The sequence below is a fragment of the Erinaceus europaeus genome, chromosome 5, assembly GCF_950295315.1.
Source record: "Erinaceus europaeus chromosome 5, mEriEur2.1, whole genome shotgun sequence".
Lineage (NCBI taxonomy): Eukaryota > Metazoa > Chordata > Mammalia > Eulipotyphla > Erinaceidae > Erinaceus > Erinaceus europaeus.
In genome coordinates this window covers 41,889,225-41,901,980 of record NC_080166.1, presented here as the reverse complement: position 1 = coordinate 41,901,980, position 12,756 = coordinate 41,889,225, and the positions used below count along the sequence as shown (strand labels likewise).

General features: G+C 37.2%; 1 long non-coding RNA gene across 1 annotated transcript in view; it reads right to left on the bottom strand.

Moving 5' to 3' along the window:
• LOC132538604 (uncharacterized) overlaps window positions 1-12,756 on the bottom strand; it is a 152,588-nt gene that overhangs the window by 40,049 nt on the left and 99,783 nt on the right. Inside the window, exon 2 of the long non-coding RNA XR_009549948.1 lies at window positions 5,581-5,727. This is a non-coding gene — a long non-coding RNA (uncharacterized LOC132538604). The remainder of the gene's footprint in view (window positions 1-5,580; window positions 5,728-12,756) is intronic.

Below are 12,756 nucleotides of genomic sequence, written 5' to 3'. Positions count from 1 at the left end.
AGATTATCTCAATCAATCCCATAAATATGTTTAAACTGACAAGTCCCAAATTTATATCATTGGCCTTGCTCCTTTCTGAGCTCCTCACTCCAGCGTCCCACTGTATAGGCAGAACCCTATGGCATATCCTTGCTCTGTAAACTGTTACTATCATCTGTCTAGTTACACAAGTCAAAGATTTTGAATTCATCCTTCACTCTACCACTCACTGCCCAATCTATTCTCTCTCTCTTTCTCTCTCTCTCCTCTCTATCTTCTTCTCTCTCCCATTTCTCTCTGAAATATATCCCCAGTGTAACTTCTAAAGTTATTTCTATTGTTGTCACTCTGATATTAATCATTAGTACGTCTTTGTCTAGATTATTCCAAGGATGTTCAACTGGTGATGAGACTCTGTCCTTCATTTACATAGGCTTTCAAAATTACATAGGCTTGGAGACAGATCACCCAGTAGAGTGCACACTTTACCATGCATTAGGGTGTGAGTTCAAACACCAGCTACCTTATGAGAGCACCAAGCAAAAGGGATATTTCACAAGCAGTGGGGGGGGGGGGACTGCCGTGATGTCTCTCCTTTTCTCTGTCTTTCACACTCTATCCAGAAAAAAATTAAATAGTTTATGCTGAGTAGTGGAAACCCCAGCAAAATTCCTGGCAGCAACAAACAAATGACAAATCTTGTTGGAAAAGAAAGGTAGCAAGCTTGCTTACCTAGTGTACAGGCTCTACACAAAAGCCATCATGCCTGGGGCAGCCAAGCTTCAAGTTCAAATGCCAGTCTCAACAGAAACCAGAGGTATACCTAACTGCTAAATAATTGGATTATAGCAATAACTATCTATTGCCTTATTTAATTCTAAAACAGCAAAAACCTCCCACTTCCTCTATAAAGCCCATGTTTCCCCCAGTCCTGGAACCTCTAGGGTGGGGCTCACTTTCCTACATGCTTCTCTCCATTCATACCAAATGACATTGCATCCGCTGATCCCAACCTAATCAACACAACAAGTACCACTTCAGCATGCCTCACTTCAGACTGTGTCCAGAGACATCAGGAGTGGAATGTCAACCCTTCACCCTCATTACCGGGTCAGACCTTTCCTTTCATAGGATTCTCTAATTCCATTCCAGGTTGTTCACTTCCTAACAAAGTCCCAAAACCTAGATATAGACTAGGTCCTGTGAGACAGAGCATATATTCACATATATCCATAAATTAGGGCAAAATATATACCTGAAAGCAAAAGTACACAATAGTCTAGAGTGAGTCAATATAAAGTTCCTAGTGAAATAGTATCTAATTTGACTTAGATACCCCCCACCTACTTCCTATTACAGTTCTCTCACTTACTCCAAAGCTAACCTTAGCAAAACAAGGACAGAAAAAGCTGAATAAAGGCAAGAGACTGGCATACTTTAATGATGACTCTTTAGTCACTATGAGGCCATCCCATCAGCTGGGGCCCTAATCAGGGAGTCCTGAGATTCCCAAACAGACATGATGGTCCTAGACCTTGAATAAATCCCTCTTTCCATTGTTACCAGTCATCTCTATCAGGAACAACAAAATAGACCCCTTTGTGGGCCCCTCATAGGACCTCAACTTGGATTGGGGCAGCTTGGAATGTTCCTACTCCTGACCACAGAATGTGAGCTCAGATCTACAGGGATGCAGAAGTCACATAGGCTCCTAAGCTGAACATGGGCCCCAGACCAAATCAAATCGATGGAGTTTACAGTCAACAATATTTATACCCCTTCCCCATATTAGGAAGCTACTCTCTTCCCTGATCCAGCTTTCTGGTCCTTTTCCAGCCATGACATCATCTCCCCAGACAATAACTAGGATCCATCTGCATATCAGATTTCAGGCTGGGGGGGGGGGGGGAAGGAAACAGAAAAAAAAAAAAAACTAGTATAGCCATAGGCCCTTTGGAATATAACTAAAATATTCCATCTACAAAATAGAGGACCCCCCCAACTCCTCATCTGCACTATTCCAGCCTTTAGGTTCATGATTAATCAACAATTTGTTTGGCTTTGTATGTTAACTCTCTTTTCAGACACCAGGTTCCAGATGCTAGCATGATGCCAACCAGACTTCCCTGGACAGACAGCCTGAAGCTCCAATTCCCTAAAGCCTCACCCTACTAGGGAAAGAGAGAGACAGGCTGGGAGTATGGATCAACCTGTCACTACCATGTTCGGCAGGGAAGCAATTACAGAAACCAGACCTTCCACCTTCTTCATCCCACAATGACCTTGGGTCTGTACTCCCAGAGGGATAAAGAATAGGAAAGCTATCAGGGGAAGGGATGGGATACAGAGTTCTGGTGGTGGTAATTGTGTGGAGTTGTACCCCTCTTATCCTATGGTTTTGTCAATGTTTCCTTTTTATAAATAAAAAAAGAATAGGAAAGATATTAGAGGAGGGGATGGGATATGGAGTCTGGTGGTAGGAATTGTGTAGAATTGTACCCCTCTTATCCTATGGTCTTGTCAGTGTTTCCATCTTATAAATACTTTTTTTAAAAAAGGCTAGGATATACATTTAATGAAATTATTGCTGTTGGAAATGATCACCTTGTTTCTTCCTCATTCCTTCTCTCTGCATTTTCCTATTTTGCTATGAATACATTCCACTTACTCTTTCTAATACCTTTTACTTCTTACTCTTTCTTCACAATTTTCTCCCCTCTTCTTTCCCTAGTATAATAGAATGGGGGAATGCTAATAGTTAGACTTAAAAGTAAAAGGCTTATTCTTATAGTCTGTCATGGTGATGAAGGGTAATTATAACTAAGACAGTTGATACTACTGGCACTCAGCTGTCTCATCTATTAAATAAAGAGATTATATTGGATGGTCTCTGTGGTCCCTTAAAGTTCTAGAAATCTATTCAAGGTGTTTACTGAGTAAAGTGTTATGTTTCTTGTTCTTAAAAGTAACTGAATTCAATATTTTATATTTCCCTGAGGAGAAAAAAAGCAAATTAGTTTTTTTTTTAACAAAGGCTTCAATTGATCCTTTTCTATATCAAGGGTCAGTGACTTTCAATAGAAAAAAAAAACTATACCTCTCCCTTGGTAAAGACTGAATGTTCAATATCTCTGTAGCTATTTCTGTCCTTGGGAGAAGTGGATTCCAAGAATAGGCCAATAGGTCACTTAATGTGACTACTATCACTTATTAGGCACTTACTATATCCCAGCTCTGTGCTAAGACTTTTCTCTTCATTTAATTGTCAACACAAGCCTATAAGTCATCAATTATACTATCACTTCTGTTCTACAAAAGAGGAGACTAAAGTACAAAGAGCTTAAGAAATCTGTCTAAACTACCAGACAGTCTCATTCATATGTGGAATACAGATGACTAAACAAATAAACTTGCACCAAAAAAAAAAGATATCCAAACTGTCTCTTAAACTTTATGATGACTATGGTGGTTTGTCTCCTGAGTAAGGGAGTCAGGACAGAACTTTGGTGGAGGCTGTGGTGACTCACACTAGGTGTTAGTGTGAAAGCAGACCTCTGAAATCTTAGAATTTTTCTTTCTTTTTTTTTTTTTCACCAGATCACTGCTCAGCTCAGATTTATGATAGTACCCAAGGAACTGAACTGGAGGCTTCAGAGCCTCAGGCATCAAAGTCTTTTGTATAACCATTATGTTCCCTCTCCATTGAGACCTGGTACTTTTGTAAATCACTAATGAAAAGGGGAAAAAAAAAGTCTATCTAGTGTTTGACAGCAGAGAGTAGAGCCAAAGTCTAGACTCAATTCTATCAAATTTAAAAGTTGATTCTCTAAATGACTACACTTTACTACTCCAACTTGAAATGTTGTACTTCTCAAGTCTGTTTTTAAGGTCTCTAGCACTGGCAAAACAGGTGGACTCTCAATCGGACCCTGGTGAGTGCACTCTAGCCTCTATCTGACCCAACAGGATCAACAAAAGTACAAGAGTTCTAGAACTGAGATTCACAATTTGATATATCTAGTACCATCCATGTGGGCACTTAATAAACTCTCTTGACTAAAGGAGAACTTATACAGCCATCACTGCCTAATGCAAATTCTGGGATGTAAAATCAAAGGTCAAGATGAGGAAGAGATAAGGTCTAGGACTAGAGATAAGGTCAGGCATCCCCTAAAGTCTAATTTCTTTTTTTAAATGACATCATTTATTGTTTTATATTTTTATTTATTTATTTTATATTTTATTTATTTTATATTTTATTTATTTTTATTTTATATATTTATATATATTATATATTTATATATAATATATATAAATATATAAAATATATATAATATATAAATATATAATATTTATATTATATATTATATATATTATATATATTATATAATATAAATATTATATATTTATATATATTATATATATTATATATTATATTATATTATAAATATATAATATTTATAAATATATAAATATATATTTATATATTTATATATATTATATATTTTTATATATTATATTTTATTTATTTTTATTTATATTTTATTTATTTTATATTTTATTTATTTATTTATATTTATTTATTTATTATTATTTATTTATATTTATTTATTTATATTTTTATTTATTGTTTTATATTTTTATTTTTATATTTTTATTGTTATTATTATTATTGGCTAAAGACAAAAATTGAGAAGGGAAGGGAAAATAGAGAAGGAAGAGATAGTGAAGCTCTGCTTCACCAAGGACTTGAACCTGAGTCCTTACACACTGTAATGTGTGCACTTAATCAGGTGTGCCACTGCCTGGCCCCCCATGAAGTCTAATTTCCATGACTGCATTATCATTTGCAGGAGAGTTACTGATACCCCTAGAGAATCATTTTAGAAAATTACTTGAAATTTTGTCTTAATTAAGAGTAGGTATTTCAGTAAAATATCAGGGCAGCACATTTATGGAAAATTTTTCATTGTTTCAGTGCTTCAAAAGGTCTTCAGAAATGCAACTTAATTTGCAGAACCATCTCATAAGCAATATCAGAGCAGAATCAACTCTCTGGAAGTCTTTTGTACCTCAGGAACTTAAGGGTTTCCTGGCTCAGGGGGTCAACTAGCAGTTTCTCGATCTCTGCCCCTTTACCCCTGCCATCTCTGAGAGAACTGTTTTTGGGTTGCTAGACAAAACTCTGTGAAATAGAAAGTTACTGTCACACTGAGATATCTCCCTAAGATACTGCTTTAATGATGAATTTCATTTAATCTGTTGGTTAAAGTGGGACACAAAACTTTGGTAGTGGATGCTGTGTGGAACTATATACTAGAATCTTACAATCTTGTAAACCACTGTTAATCACCAAAAAGGGGGGTGTACAATAAATATAAACATACTGAGGGGAACTAGCCATTAAATTATTTTATCAAGAAGTAATAAATTAGTTAAATCTGTTGGTGGGAAGGCAAACCTGTGTAGCCCCTATGGAAGACAGTATCGAGATAAATAAAAATGGAATACCTTATGATCCAGCAATAGCACTCCTAGACATGTATCCAAAAGACATGAAAACATTAATTTGAAAAGACACATGCAACCCCATATTTATACCTGCATGATTCACAATATCCAGTAGCCAGGTCTCCTATCTTCTGCACTCCAATGAAATCTTTGGTCCAGAGGCTGGGTGGTGGCACACCTGGTTGGGCACACATATTACAACATATAAGGACCCAAGTTTGAGCCCCCAGTCCCCACCTGCAAGAGGAAATATTCATGAGTGGTGAAGCAGGGCTGCAGGTGTCTCTCTCTCTCCCTCCTTCTCTATTTCCCCCTTCCCTCTCAATTTCTGGCTGCCTCTATCCAATAAATAAAGGTAATAAAAAATTTTTAAAAAAGAAAAGAAATCTTCAGATTCCCAGAGGTATAGAGAGTAGGGGAGCTTCCAGTGGAGAGGGTGGGATACAGAACTCTGATGCTGGGAACTGTACTCCTCTTATTCCATGATCTTGTCAGTCATTATTAAATCACTAAAAAAGAGAATATATATATTATATGTAATATGTATATATATGCATGCCAGAACTCTGCTCAGCTCTGGCTTATGATGTTATGGGATTTTGGAGCATTAGGCATGAAAGTCTCTTTGAATAGCCATTATGCTATCTATCCCGGCCCTTTTAAATTATATTTGTATAGCCAAGCTAAATAAAACTTGAAGTCAGGGAATATATCAACATTAAAAATAATCTTTTAAAAGATGATATTGTGTCCTTTGGTGTTGTTTTCGCCGGGCTGGTTTCACAGGTGGGTAACAGACGACCAGGAACTCATGGTTGAGCTGTAGGCAGTATCTCTTTATTCATGCAGGACGCAGCACAATCTAAGACAAGCTAAGTTAAACTCAAAGTACAGTAAAACTCACAATGCTGTCTTTATATATACTTGCCAAGTAGGGTGGAAACAGGATGTGACATAGAGAGGGTGGAGAGAAAAGTGACTGGTAAAAATCAGAGTGTGACAAGGAGGGGGCAGATTAGGCGAGAATCCTATCACTGAACCACAAATGCCCTGGAGGGAGGGTGGGACTTGTTAACAGTGGTTATGTAAATAGAATGAAGTGGTTATGTAAATAGAATAGTGTTAAGCAGGGGGGATTTAAACCAAATGAAACAGAAGGGGTCTCATGCATACCAACACTTTGGGACAAAATGAATGGAATTTGAGGTGATTATGCTTAACAAAGAAAGTATGAATGTTAAAGACAACTACCAGATGGTTTCATTCATATTTGAATGTAGAGAATTGAAACAATTAAATATTGCTATTTTAAACTCTTTCCTTTTTTATAAACTCTCTCTAAAACTACAAGAAACCCTTTGCATTCGTTTTAAGATCCTCATTTCTACAATTCAAACCAACTGATACTGCACATGCTGATCCTAACCTAATCAATGCAATGAGAACCACCTTAGCATGTTTCACTTCAGACTGCATCCAAGATGTCAGGCGTGGAATGTCAACACTTCAGTTTCTTCACTCTGGTGAGACCTTTCCTAGCTCATAGGATTCCCTAATTCCATTTTGAGTATTACACTTTTTTATTTCTTTTTTGGGGGATTAATGTTTTACATTCAACAATAAATACAATAGTTTATACATGCATAATACTTCTCAGTTTTCCACATAACAATACAAACCCCACTAGGTCCTCTGTCATCCTTTTTGGATCTGTACTCTCCCGCCACTCACCCCAGAGTTTTTTACTTTGATACAACACATCAACTACAGTTCAGGTTCTACTTGTATTTTCTCTCTTGATCTTGTTTTTCAATTTCTGCCTGAGAGTGAGATCATCCCATATTCATCCTTCTGTTTCTGACTTATTTCACTTAACATGAATTTTTCAAGGTCCATCCAAAACGGGCTAAAAACAGTGAAGTCACCATTTTTAATAGCTAAGTAGTATTCCACTGTGTATATAGACCACAACTTGCTCAGCCACTCATCTGTTGTTGGATACCTGGATTGCATCCAAGTTTTGGCTATTAAAATTGTGCTGCTATGAACATAGGCATACACAAATCTTTTTGGATGGATGTGTTGGGTTCCTTAGGATATATCCCCAGGAGAGGAATTGCAGGGTCATAGGGTAGATCCATTTTTAGCCTTCTAAGAGTTCTCCAGACTGCTCTCCACAGAGGTTGAACCAATTTACATTTCCACCAGCAAGTAGGAGGGTTCCTTTGGCCCCACAACCTCTACAGCATTTTTTTCTGCTACCTTTTCTGATGTATGACATTCTCAGAGAAGTTAGGTGGTATCTCATTATTGCCTTTATATGCATTTCTCTGACAATCAAAGACTTGGAGCATTTTTTTCATGTGTTTCTCAGCCTTTTGAATCTCTTCTATGGTGAATATCCTGTCCATGTCCTTTCCCCATTTTTGGATGGGGTTATTTGTTTTCTTGTTGTTGAGTTTGGAAAGCTCTTTATATATTTTGGTTATTAGCCTCTTGTCTAATGTATGGCATGTAAAGATCTTCTCCCATTCTGTGAGATATCTCTTTGTTTGGATAGCAGTTTCTTTTGCTACATGGAAGCTTTTTAATTTAATGGAGTCCCAATCGTTTATTCTTGCCTTAGTCTTCTTTGTAATTGGATTCATTTCACTGAAGATATCTTTAATTTATACAGAAAAGAGTTCTGCCAATATTTTCCTCTAAGTATCGGATAGTTTCTGGTCTAGCATCCAAGACCTTGAACCACTTGAAATACACTTTTGTGTTTGGTGAAATATAGTGGTTCAGTTTCATTCTTCTGCATGTTTCAACCCATTGTTTCCAATACCATTTGTTGAAGAGACTCTGCTTTCCCCATTTAATAGTCTGGGCCCCTTGTCAAAGATTAGATGTCTATAGGTGTGGGGCCTTACTTCTGGGCTCTCAATTCTATTCCACTGGTCAGTATGTCTATTCATGTTCCAGTACCAAGCAGTTTTGATGCCAATGGCCCTATAATACAATTTGAGATCTGGGAGTGTGATGCCTCAGGTTCTCTTCTTTTTTCTCAAGATTTTTTTGACAATTCTAGGTCTTTTCTGTTTCCAGATAAACATTTGAAGCATTTGTTCTATTCTCCTAAAAAATGTGCTTGGGATCTTCATGGGGATAGCATTAAATTTGTAGATGGCTCTGGGTAGTACATTCATTTTGATGATGTTAATTCTACCAACCGATGAACATGGAATATCTTTCCACTTCTTTGTGTCTTTTTCAATTTCCTTGAGTAGTGACTCATAATTTTCAGTATACAAGTCTTTCACTTCTTTGGTAAGGTTTATTCCTAGATATTTTATTGATTTTGCTGCTATAGTAAAAGGAATTGATTTCTGAATTTCAACTTCTTCTAACTTGGTGTTTGCATAGAGGAATGCCACTGACTTTTGAATGTTAATTTTGTAGCCTGACACCTTACTGTATTGCCTGATGATTTCCAAAAGCTTCTTGCTGGATTCCTTAGGTTTTTCTACCTATACTATCATGTCATTTGCAAATAGGGAGAGTGTGACTTCTTCTCTTCCAATCTGTATCCCTTTAATTCCTTGTTCCTACCTGATTGCTATGGCAAGAACTTCCGACACTATGTTGAATAGTAATGGTAATAGTGGGAAGCTTTGTCTAGTACCTGATCTGAGGGGAAATGCTTCCAGTTTTTCACCACTGAGTATGATGTTGGCTGTAGGTTTGCTATACATACACTCCACTATTGTAAGGAATTTTCCATCTATTCCCATTTTTTGTAGTGTCTTGATCATAAAGGGATGTTGTATTTTGTCAAAGGCTTTCTCTACATCTATTGATATGAACATGTGATTTTTGTTCTTGCTTTTATTGATGTGGTGGATCACACTGATTGATTTACATATATTAAACTGACCTTACATCCCTGGTCATGATGAACATCTTTTTAATATACTGCTAGAATTTTTTTCAATGTTTTAGCATCTATGTTTATCAGAGGTATTGGTCTGTAGTTTTCTTTTTAAGGTTGTGTCCCTGTCTGCTTTTGGTATCAGAGTGATGCTGGCTTCATAGAAGCCGGAAGTGAGCATTTCTGTGTCTTCAATCTTCTTGAGAACTTTTTAAAGTAGAGGTATTTACTCTTATGTGAAGGTTTTGTAGAATCCATTTGTAAAACTATCTGGTCCAGGACTTTTATTCTTGGGAAGTTTTTGATAACTGTTTCAATTTTATTAGCTGTGATGGGCCTGTTCATGTTATCTCGTTCCTCTTTATTTAATTTTGGAAGGTTGTAGGTATCTAGGAAATCATCCATTTCTTCCACATTTTCTAGCTTGGTGGCATAGAGTTGTTCATAGAAGCCTCACATGGTATGTTGAATTTCAGTGGTGTCTGTCGTAATATCTCCTCTTTCATTTATAATCTGATTTATTTGGGTATTCTCCCTTTTTTGTTTTGTGAATCTGGCTAAAGGTTTTTCAATTTTGTTCACTCTTTCAAAGAACCAACATTTACTTTTGTTTATCTTTTGTATGGTTATCTTACTTTCAATATTATTGATTTCTCCCCCAATTTTAGTTATTTCTGTCCTTCTGGTTGCTCTAGGGTTCCTTTGTTCTTCTTCTCCTTCTAGGTCTTAAAGATGTGCAATGAGGCTGTTTATTTGTGCTTTTTCTTGTTTTCTAATGTGTGCCTGTATGGCTATGAACTTCCCTCTCAGTACTGCCTTAGCTGTGTCCCAAATACTTTGATAGCTTGGGTCTTCATTTTCATTGAACTCTCAAAACATTTTCATTTCTTCCTTTATTTCCTCTTTGACCCAGTAGTTGTTAAGTAATGTACTGTTGAGCTTCCACATTTTGGGACTATTACTAATCTTTCTTTGATTGTTAAGTGTTAGTTTAATTCCACTGTAGTCTGAGAAGATGATTAGGGTGATTTCAATGCTCTTGAATTTGCTGAAGCTGTCTTTGTGGCCTAACATATGGTCTATCCTTGAGAATGACCCATGTGGACTTCAGTAGAATGTGTATTCCAGTTTCTTGGGATGAATGACTCTGAAAATGTTCAAAGTTCTAGTTTATCTATATCCTCATTTAGCTCCCTCATTTCTTTGTTGATTTTCTGCCTGGATGATCTGTCAAGTTGAGAGACTGAGGTGTTTAAGTCCCCTACTATGACTGTATTGCTGTTAATATATTGCTGTAGCTCTTTCAGTAGATGTTTGATGTATTTAGATGGTTTCTCATTGGGTGCATAGATGTTAATAATTGTTAAGTCCTCTTGATTGACTGATCTTCTGAGCGTTAAGTAGTGTCCATCCCTGTCTTTTTTAATTTTATCTATTTTAAAGTCTATCATGTCAGATATGAGAACAGCTGTTCTTGCCCCTTTTTGTGGGCCATTGGCTTATATGATAGTTTCCCATCCTTTCACTTTGAGTCTGTGTTTGTCTTGAGTTAGGTGGGTTTCCTGTAGACAGCATATTGTTGGGTTGTGTTTTCTGATCCATCTTCCTACTCTGTGCCTTATAATAGGTGAATTCAAGATATTGACATTTATTGATATCAAAGATTGAAGATATTTTAATGCCATTCTTGTAGATTTTTTAGAGTGTTCTGATATATGGTATGCTTATGGTGGTCTGACTGTTTGTAGGAGACCTTTCAGAACTTTTTTCAGGGCAGGCTTGGTGATAGTTGAAACTGTTGCTTGTCTGAGAAGTTTTGATGCCTCCATCTAGTCTGAATGACAGTCTAGCAGGATACAGTAGTCTTGGTTGAAAGCCATTCTCATTGAGCACTTGATAGGCATCTTGCAATTCCCTTCTGGCCTGTAGTGTTTGTGTGGAGAAGTCTGCTGCTAATCTAGGTTTTCCTCTGTAGGTGACTCTTTGTTTTTCTCTTGCAGCCTTCAGAGTCCTTTCTTTATCTTTATTCCTTTCCATTCTAAATATGATGTGTCTTGGTGTCTTTAAGTCTGAGTTATTTCTGTTAGAGACCATCTGGGCTTCTTGAACCTTTATGTCTTTTATATCGTCTATACTAGAGAATTTCTCAGCTATTATGTCCTGTAGAATGCTTTTTTCCCCTCCCTTTCTTTCCTCCTCTGATAAGCCAATAATGCATGTATTATTTATTTTGAAGTCATCCCATATGTATCTGTTGTTGTTTTTAGTATCATGTAATCTCTTTTTGAGATCTCTTACTTCTTTTTATTTTTTTATTATTTATTTATAAAAAGGAAACACTGACAAAACCATAGGATTAGAGGGGTACAACTCTACACAATTCCCACCACCAGAACTCTGTATCTCATCACCCTCCCCTGATAGCTTTCCTATTCTTTATCCCTCTGGGAGTATAGACACAAGGTCATCATGGGATGCAGAAGGTGGAAGGTCTGGCTTCTGTAACTGCTTCCCCGCTGAACATGGGCATTGACAGATCGATCCATACTCCCAGTCTGTCTCTCTCTTTCCCCAGTGGGGTGGGGTTCTAGGGAATCAGAGCTCCAGGACATATTGGTGGGGTTGTATGTCCAGGGAAGTCTGGTTGGCATCATGCTAGCATCTGGAACCTGGTGGCTGAAAAAAAGAATTAACATATAAAGCTAAGCAAGTTGTTAACTCATCATGAACCTAAAGGCTAGAATAGTGCAGATGAAGAGTTCGGGGGTCTCTGTTCCATAGATAGGTCAGTAGGAATATTTTAGTTATATTCCAAAGGGCCTGTGGCTACACTAGTTTTTTTTTTTGTTTGTTTGTTTTCCTGAGCCCAAAATCTGATATGCAGGAGGATCCTAGTTATTGTCTGGAGAGATGATGTCATGGCTGAAAAAAGGACCAGAAAGCTAGATCTGGGAATAGAGTAGCTCCCAAATATGAGAAAGGTGTATAAATATTGTTGACTGTATACACCATCGATCTGATCTGATCTGGGGCCCATGTTCAGCTTAGGAGCCTATGTGACCTCTGCATCCCTGTAGATCTGAGCTCACATTCTGTGATCATCAGTAGGAACATTCCAAGCTGCCCCAATATTAACCCATCTTCCTCAGGCATAGCATAGAGTATGTTGTCCAGTGTCCCTTTGGAGGATGGGACATTCTCTAACATTGTTGATCCAAGTTGAGGTAAAGGTCCTATGAGGGTCCACAAAGGGGTCTGTTTTGTTGTTCTTGATATAGATGATCAGTAGCAATGGAGAGAGGGATTTATTCAAGGTCTAGGCCCATAATGGCTGTTTGGGAATCTCAGGACTC